The following is a 10,509-nucleotide window of genomic DNA, read 5'->3' as shown; positions in this document are numbered from 1 at the left end:
AAGAGTGGCCATTTGTGCCTAAAGTTTCTGGACCCTAGCAAGTGGGACCAGAGAGGCGGAGGGAGTTGAGCGAGAGGATCTCAGAGCGGTGCTACCAACCGGGATAGACTCGACCGGGGTGGTGTTAATAGGCTGAGATGTAGCCTGGATAGCCACTTGGGCTTGCTCTACTGAATCCACCAGGTTCTTACCAAGCAAAGGCACATCCGGGTGGGGCCCTCTGTGTGGGGACAACTCATTGGCCTCATCCCGGATGAGGCCGATATAAACAGTGCCCAGCGGGCTCTTCATCTGAGCTATGTGCCAAATGGGCACACCTGCGGACCTACACAAAGAAAACACCATGCACGGAAATGGGTAAGTTGTCCTTACCTTGAGGTCCCTCTCATGCATGACCGCCTGAAGAAGCCAAGTGAAGTCCACCTCGAACCCTGCTATCATCTCCCCATCAGAACAGCATGATCCCATGTGACAAATTGTTTGCACCAGTGGGGGAAAGGTAGTGGCAGACTATCTACCACAAGAACATGGCTGTGAAGGTCAAGTTAGCCTTCTTGATGGCTCCCTTCGGCTCACGTACCCAGTCAGCAGCCTCTCCATCAACGGACAAGTACTGGGCAATCCACCTCTTGGTGGTCTCTCTCAACTCTGGCTCACGCATGAACCGTCCATCTTTAATAAGTTTCCACCGTTAGTCGAACTCAGCAGTAAGAGGAGTACAGGTGGCATCAACATCCTCGCCATATAGATACCGGCGGATGGCTGGCAAGGAGACGTCTACCTGGTTGCCGCGGACTCGGATGTGATCTAACGAGGCATGATTGGTGGGGGCTTCCCTCCTTTCTATCTAGGATCAAAGAGTCACGACATACAAGGCGTAGAACTCTCTAACCAACTCCTCACTATATCGGCCCACATCACGAGCCATTTATTCTAGTCGGTGCCTGTTGAGGAGGGCATTGATTGCCGCCATGGTTGGGAGACTCCCCGTAAAGACCCGCCTCTCCAGTGTAAGGGTCTGGGTCATAAACAACTTTTCATTCCGCAGCTTGGCATCTGTGTACACCTGAAACTGCCCCTAAACACACCACCGCTTGGGCTGGTCGGCAACCGGGGTGGGGACTCCAGTCAGTGGTGCTGGAGTGGAATCAGCACTATCGGCCTCATCAGACGAGACAGACTGGGATGCAGTGGCTGGAGCACAAGGCTCCTCAAACCCAGAGTCTTCTTCTGAACCCGATACTTCCTAACAACCGGAAGCATACTTGGAGTGTGCAGCAGACCCAGAAAGCGTGTCGGTGAGTATGCGATCCTCTTCAGACTGGGAGTCAGTGACTACGTCAGGCGCCACCTTCGTGGGGGTGGCTCTGGTGGTGCTTGCATCCCGTGCAGGAGTGACAGTGCATGGGGGAACGTATTTGGGGTCACGCTAATCGTCAGAGCCAATGAAAAATAGGGCAGATTGGGCGACGGACTTTGAACGCCCACGTTAGTGTACTCGATCTTTCATTGGTGCCATGAGTGTTAGTACCTGCATATAACAACAATTGGTACCATTAAAACCAAACAAGCCATGCATAGAAGAAAACAACAACATAAAACCAAAACTGAACTGGCAGCGCTGCAATTGCAGTACTGCACGATGGACCCATTGACAGTCCGTCAGAAGCGTGACGGTCCGTGATAAATCACTTAGGAAAAAATTTGAGACTTTCAGAAACAAAGTCTTTGACAACCGTGACGGTTGTGAAGGACGGACCGTCGTAAGCATGATGGTCCGTCGCAGAGGTCCGTCGAGGGATACCTAAGAAAAATATTAAGACTTACAGAAAAAAAGTCTCTAACAACCGTGCAGGACGGACCATCGCGGGTATGACGGCCTGTCAAAAGTGTCCGTAGGGGGGCTCTTAGAAAATATTTTGAGACCCTCAAAACCAGGGTCTCTGACAACCACGACGGTTTTGCCGGATGAAACGTCGAGGGTATGACGGCCCATCATAAGTGTCCATAGAGGGACACTTCGAAATTATTTTGAGACCCTAAGAAATAGGGTGTCTGAAAACCGTGACGGTTGTGCAGGACGGATCATCGAGGGTATGACGGTCCGTCATAAGTGTCCGTAAACTAGGGGAAATAATAATAGGGTCTTGGTGTGACGAACCCCACGACGGTCCGTCGTCAGGGTCTCGTTCTGTCTTACACTGACAGAATTGAGAATGCATAATTCTTCCTTTAAATTTACTAATATGAACTAAACTTGTCAACCCACAATTCCTAACCAATTTACCCTTCATTCTAGCATTCCTATGGCAACAATTTCTCGAGTTTTAGCATGCAATTTTGGAGAACTATCAACCTAGGTCGAAACAAATATCATAAACAGAACCCCCCCCCCATTTGATTTAGTTAACACTACAATTCCATTCTTTTTAGAATAATAATGTTCAAAAGGCACTTAGGATTGTCGGGGCGAGGTCTTATCATGTACTAGGGGTAAAATTTCAAACACCCACATATTCACAAACATGTATTTTAGCATGGAAAAACAAGAACAAAATGTAGATGAGTGATAGATCATTAGCACATACCTAATAATGAAGTCAATGAAGGAAAAATGCAACACCACAAAGCGATGAGTAGCGCACTAAACCAAGACTGCGACCGATAAAGAACAGGAAAATAATTTGGGAGTTGGGAGAAGAATGGTTTTGGGGAATATGGGTAAAGGAATAAAATAAAAAGATTAGAGAAAAGAAGAGTGTTTGGGGAGATGAAGAGGGAGAAAATAGAGGAAATGGGGGAAAGAAACGGTTTGAATGAAGTGGTGGGGAGTTAAAACGTTTTCAAACTTTTAATATTCCCCGGTCGAGTTGGGTCGGGTTTACGGGTATTGAGGCGATGAGTCCCTGTCGACGGTCCTTCGCAGGCTCGACGGTCCATCGTGGGGGTCCTTCATGTGTTCCCTAACATAGAAAAATTTTAAAAGCATACCTACGAACGATGGATGCTTGCGATGGTCCATCGCAAGCGACGGTCCGTCGTAAGCGTGACGGTTCGTTGATGGGTCCGTCAATGGGTGCTGCAGACCAAATTTTTGTAGATTTTCTGGAGATGTGATACCTGCAAATTTAACATCCATTAAGCTATTTTTTTTGTATTTTCTTTACATTTTTGGACACAGACCCGAAACTATGCTCTAGACAACACTTCTAACAAAAAGAAAACAAATATTTAGACAGGACGTTTAAGGAAATAAAAGCAAAGAAGAATGCAACTATAACTAGAAAATCACGAAAAACCTATAGTTGTCCAGAGGATACATATTGGGTTGCCTCCCAACCAGCGCTTGATTTAACGTCGTGGCACGACGTAGGACACTTGATTACTCGGACTTCATCAAGATGGTATGCCTTGATCACTTAATTCCCCATTTCAGCATGCCCCAAATAGATTTTTATTTGTTGTTCGTTCACCTTAAACCGCACACCCTTCTTGTTCTACAACTCAACCGCTCCGTGAGGGAATAATTGGGTGATGAAGTAAGGACCAGTCCATTTGGACTTGAGTTTGCCCGAAAACAAACGCAACCTAGAATTGAATAAAAGCACAAAATCCCCAACAGTAAAATCGCGTTACTTAATCTTTTGGTAATGGTACATCTTAATATTTTCTTGCATAGGTGGCTTTAGACGTCTCTGATGCTCAATAATTGGCTTATGATGGGGCATGAGTTGGATTTTTTTATGAGAAAAAATACCGGGAGGGATCCCAATAATATCCGAAATAGTCCACCCAATATCTCTTTTGAACCATTTTAACACCTCCACAAAACTCTCAACTTGATGCACATTCAAATATGATGCAATAATTACCAGCAAAGTGTCATCTTTTCCAAGAATACATATCTCAGATGAAGTGATAGAGGCTTAAGTTCTAATTTTGGAGCCTCCTCAATAGACGGTTTCGGGGATAGAGATTCGCGATGTTGCATATCTAACTCAAATTTCTTTGGTTCAAACGAACATTACCTCGATCAAGTGCTGCGACCAATGACTCATACTCTTAATTGGCATAACTATAAAAATTCGTGATCATTGCCTCCAATGCTTCTAAACCCAGACGCTCTTCAATTTGTACCTCAGATAACTCTTGAACTCTGTAGGATATAACAGATATCGATTGGAGCTCACCACTCTACCTCATGGACCTGTAAATGTTCAAGGTCACTTCTGCATTGTTCAATCGGAATTTCATCTACCCCCATTTCTTATCAACCAAGGCTCTACCCGTAGCAAGGAATGGCCTCCCAATAATAAATAGGCACCTCAAAATCGACCTCGCAATCAAGAATCACAAAATCGGCAAGAAATATGAATGACTCCACTTTCACGAGCACATAAGTAGCCACATCACAGTGGGCTTTGGGTCACCCAAACCCAACTTCTTGTAAATCGAGAGGGGCATGAGATTTATGCTTGCCCCAAGATCACATAATGCTTTCCCAAAATGTAATAACCCGATTGTACAAGGAATAGTGTACGCACCCGGATATTCTTTCTTTTGCACTAGAGATCTTGTAGCAATAGTACTACAGTGTTGCATTCTATCATCATCCTCAAAAGTGACTGATATTTTCTCCGTAACCAATTCTTTCATGAACTTGGCATAACCGTGCATTTGTTCAAGAGATTCTACCAAAGGGACATTGATAGAAAGTTGTTTCGACATCGTTATAAGATGCTGGTATTTACCATTCTCGGTCTTTTTTACTAACCTTTATGGGAAAGGTGGTGGTGGTCTAGGCATGGGGGTCACCTTTTAGGGCACCTCAACATCTTTTACTGTTTTACCTTCTAACTCACCACTAACCTCCACCACCGTATCAACATCTCTTATCACCTTTTCTACACCAGACAACGTAGGTGGGTCAATGGTTTTCTTACCACCCCGAGTAGTGAATGTCGTACAATGCCCATTATTTTTGGGATTTTGGACAGTGTTGCTAGGAAGAGTGCCCGGTTGCCGTGTGTTCACAGTTGCTGACAATTGGGCCATTTGCAACTCAAGATGCTTAATCGAGATCGCATATGTATCAACTTTCTACCCTGTACCCGCTAAGTCATTCCTTAACTCTTTAGTATGCTCATCACTAGCATCGAACCTCGTCATCATTTTATGCATCATATCCTCAACTCGCACCATACTACCTCCACCATCTCTAGGAGCAACTTCATGATTTTGAGGTGGAACATAGGGCCCACTCCTATCATTTTTATTATCATAGTTACCCTGGTTGATATTGTTGTCGCGGTTATAATTCCTATCTCGGACATAATGACCCTTGTGGTTATATTACCATAGTTCTGACCTTGGTTTTCTTTAGCTTGGCACCAATTCTCCTGATTGGAGCCTTGGGCCTTCATTCGGAAACCCCCCGTCTGATTATTTACCGCATAGGAGTCCTCCTCATAGTAATATTCATCATTCGGCGGTGGTGGTTTAAACAAGTAGTTCACCGTATTTACCTTTTCCGCACCCCCAACAACGTGTTTGAACACCAACCCAAGCTCAGTTCTCATTTGAGCCATCTCCTCACGAAGATCATCTGCGATTGAGTTGTCTGCGGATTGGAATGCGAAGGTGTTTCTCCCAGTATCTCACTTCCTAGTACTCCAAGCTTTATTATTTTGGGAGATTTTCTCTAACTTTTCTGCAATCTCGGCATAACGACACTACCCATAAGAACCACCAGCTATCAGATCCAACACTACTTTATTATTATAATCTTTTCCCCGATAGAAATACTCTTTTAGAGACTCATCATCTATGCGGTAATTTGGGACACTTTGCAAGAATGAAGTGAACCTATCCCAAAAACTGTTAACTGACTCTCTCGGCAGTGCCACTAAGTTGTTTAATCTGTCTTTGTGGTTTAGTTTCTTAGACACCGGGTAGTAGCGTTCTAAGAAAGCATCCCTCAGTGGATTCCAAGTGAAGATTGAGTTATAGGGGAACTCAGTAAACCAGATAGCAGACGCTCTCGTCAGTGAGAGAGGAAAAACTCTTAGCCCGATTACATCTATATTCAAATCGGGGCTCGTGAAACAGCTTTTGCACACTGCCCTTACCTTAGCAATGTGGGCATGTGGATCCTCAGTAGGTAGCCCTGAACACAAACCTCTGGTAGTGAGCATTTGCATTAGACTACTAGTTACCGCAAAAGTGTTGATGTGTGGAAGAGGGGGCAGGACGAGTAGCCCATCTGAGTCTGCGATATTTTCATAGCCCATATAGTACTCTTGAGGGCGTGGAGCGGAAGGTTGTGTTATAACCGAAATCTATAACCCAAACGAGATCGGCGTCGTTGACCTCTCACAGGTCGTAGACAAGCCTACATACGTCATTCTTACTTCATCTTGGTTAATTTTAGTGGAAAATTTGAAAACTTTTTGTTTCTTAAGATGCTTACTAAACATTATACTACATACGTAATTATTCACCATCAATCATATAATATTAAGATCATCAAATGAAAGAAACAATTTATTATAACGATAAAGATGTACTTACAAAAATGGCACCAATACAATGTCTGAACAAAAACGGGAAAGAAACGCTAGTGGAACATACTCCACTAGCTCAATCCTACAACTAAGCTAGAATGTAAATGGAGAAGCATCCTCGAAAGCATGAAGGACTACAAAGTTCAAATGAATGTGCGACGTCCGGATAGCTGCAGCATCGATCCTGTGGCTCTAGCGTCCACCTGTGCCTGCACCTAAAGTTGTAGAGTTTTATACGGTTAGTACACTCTTGTACTAAGTATGGGTATATACAAGAACACACCAAGTACATTCATGAGTAAGAATAGATCTTTCCTAATAACATGATTGTAGAAGGTCAAGTCTGTGGACTTGCAAAATTGAGATTAGGAAACTGAGTGAGCTTCCTAAATTTAGATTAGGAACGTTTATGAGCTTTCCAAATTTTGATTAGGAAAGTTATTCTATGAGAGTAACATGCATCATCATACTTAACATTTTGCACACAGCACACAATAATGCAAACATAGCACATATCATAATTCATATAATACATAACGTTGTTCATATCATTCATTCGTATGCCCTGATTCCTTGGAACAATGGACTTGACATTAAGATTTTCGGAAAATGAGGGCTCAACATATGGGACCTCAACAAGGGAGTCTGATTTAGCAAACACTGAGTCTGCTTCATTCATTCATACGTACTTCGTTTCATTTCATTCATGGTCCAGTGTGAACACAAGTTATACCTTGGATGTTGTTCAAAACTTTCATCAGCTTCGTTGTGGAATGACCAAGAATGACCTAATGTCATTACTTGAATAAAACTTACCTTTTGATTATCCTATCTTAACACATTTGGTATCATTCGTTTCATTATGTGCATCATTTGAGGTTGGCCTCATTCATTCATTGGGAACTTAACTTTAACGACATAGATCATGTGAGCATCATGAAATCAAGTGTAATGAAACCCCACACAGAAAAAAGGTGGAATCACCGGCCAATGTGACCCAAAACATGCTAGCGTACATGGGAATTGAACCTCGCCAGATCCCTATATTGGCAATATAGGTTTGAAGACTTGGAGATATAAGGAGAACCATTCCCGTCATGCCGGACAGTCTCATCTCATGAGTGTTACGTGAACCTCCGCCCTTCCCAAAAGAAGGCATCACTGCTTATGGCTAGTCTATCGGTGCTCAGTATAAAGTTCCATTACATTCAACTCATACGTCATGGAAGCTAGCTTCTAGTATGAGGACATCATAGATCAATAGATGATTTCTCATCTCATCATTATTATAAAGTGTGTTAATCTCAATAATTTCATTAGAGTGTTCAAAGAGACTGGTCTCTTCATTAACTTTACACTCTCATAGGTGAGTACATTTTGGTAACATTTACTTAGGAACATTTGAGATTTCTCTCGTCTTCTACATTAGCTTCATATCATGTTGTCACCACATTCATCAACATTAGCACATTTTCTCTTCATAATTACTCACCCCTTTTTACGTGAATGTTCATTTCATCATAGGCCAATGTACTTGGCCATTTGTGTGTTTCACACTCTTACTTAACCCTTCTAGGGTTTCATCATTTCATTACATAATAATCATTTCATCGTATGCCAAGGCACTTGGACATTTTGTATGTTTTACACTCGTACTTAACCCTTCTAGGGTTACATCATTTCATTACATACATCTTAGGTTCACTTATTTTAAACGTATGCTAGACTTATGGGTTTATACATACAAGCCATGAGGCTTCATTCATAGTTCGTTTAAGTGATTCGTATCTTCCTAAGATTATGTAGTACAAGACTTATGCATCTTGTATGTATGCCAAGATCTCAATTTCGATCTAAGTGGCAGCATTATTCTTGAAGATTTACTTCATGTATGACTTATGCATCGATACGGAATTCGATCAAGGGAACCCAATTTCGAATCCCTTAGAGAACACATACATTTTTTCATTTATTGTATTTTGGTACACATGAAATTAGGACCCTAGATCGAGCCTCAACATCAATTTTTCCTCTTTACTTTTCTCCTTTGAATTACCTCTTACTTGGCCGAGGGGTTGTGGGATCTAACCCCCACATCCCCTTTTATTATTTTTTTTATCTATTTGTCCTTGTCTATTTCAAGTTGACTATGAGGTCGTGGGATCAATCCCCCACAACCTATCTTTATTTTTCTTTTATTCCCCTCCTTAAATATGCCTAAGAGATCATGGGTTCGATTCCCACAAGCCTCCCCCTTTATTTTTCTTTTATTCTCCTCCTTAAATCTGCCTAAGAGGTCGTGGGTTCGATTCCCACACGCCTCCCCCTTTATTTTTCTTTTATTCATCTCCTTAATCTGCCTAAGAGGTCGTGGGTTCGATTCCCACACGCCTCCCCCTTTTGTTTTCTTTTATTCTCCTCCTTAAATCTGATTGAGAGGTGGTGGGTTCAAATCCCACTCCTCTCATTTCTTATTTTTTTCTTTTAAGTTACATTTTCCAGCTACCATGGTTCGAATCCCCTTCACACAATTTTTTTTATTTCTTTATTTTCATAGTTTTTTAACATGTGAGGTCGCGGTTCCAATCCTCCATGACCTCACTTGTTTAAATTCATTTTTTTCAAACATTTTGAACCCTCTTTGCTGACCGAAATTCATCACTAGAAGCTGGAAATTTTCTTCTAATTTTTCAGCATCCTTTCATCAAGTTACACCTTAGTTTTTAGGGGAATTTCGTAGTGCATTTAGAACGTTTTAGGTGCGTTTTCATGGATTCGTTTAGATAAGATATTATCCCTCAAAGCACCCACATTTCAACTCATATGAACATACTTCAACATGTGTACATGAAATATAAAGAACTATCATGCCATTTCAAGTCCTAAACCATGAACAATAGCCACAGAAACAACACACACATACACACGTAGTTACATTTTTTGAAACATCAACATAAGTCACATAATTCCGAACATACATATAAACACATAATCACAACGAAAACACGTTTTGTCCCTATTTTTCTACCAACAAACATAACCAACCTATAATTTAATGGGAGCTAGTGACAGGGACATGCAATGGGGAACGATCCTAGTTTTTGGAATAGATTCGTCTGAACCTTAGGGGGTCTCTTGGGAAAGGTACCAAGAGAGAAGAGAACCAATACATTTTTGACAATCAAACCTCGACTTGCTTCCCAAAGAACCCCTCCAAACACACATCCATAACCAAGAGCTTCAATACCAACGTGACAAAAAACCCTTTATTTGCCTAATGTGTTTGATTAGTTGTTTGTTTATCTTTTCGTTGTGAGTTCTTCAAGTGTGAAGAACTTTGGTTTACCTACTGTTTTTGTACGTTATTTGGCAGAGAAAAGCGTGAGTGAGAGTAATAGAGACGTGAGAGAGAGATGAGTGTGGGAGAGAAGAGTTTTCTTAGGCTTAGGAGTCTAGTTTAGGACTTAGTCAAATAAGGTTTTATTTAATTATCAAAAATCTGATTTCCTTTTATTTTAAATCAGATAATAACTAATACATATAAATAAATTACATTAATTTACCAACTTAAACTAAAAGCAATTTAATTCATTGCTTCCACCTAGGTTCGAACCTATGTGGAGCAAGACTTCACTTCAAGAGCCAAATTTCGTCCTTCTCTCCCCAAATTTCCCCTCCACCTTATTAATTAAATAATTAATTACATATTTAGGATAATTACGATACTACCCTTTGCAAGGAAAAATACCATTTTACCCCTAGACCCTTCAAACTTAAGATTTCTTCTTTTTTAGGTCCGGTAAAGGCTCTTTCGAGTAAATGTGTGTATTCGAGAGCCCTACATGGTTGGACACAACCTTTAATAGCTCAAATAAATCCCCAAGTTAGTTGGCTTAGATGTAGCCAGGGTTATGAGGTCTAGTTCTACGCACCCGAGACTTCACCA

Source organism: Solanum pennellii, chromosome 11 (assembly GCF_001406875.1).
Source record: "Solanum pennellii chromosome 11, SPENNV200".
Taxonomy (NCBI): domain Eukaryota; kingdom Viridiplantae; phylum Streptophyta; class Magnoliopsida; order Solanales; family Solanaceae; genus Solanum; species Solanum pennellii.
The sequence above is the reverse complement of the archived record's forward strand: the minus strand, read 5'-3'. Positions refer to the sequence as shown.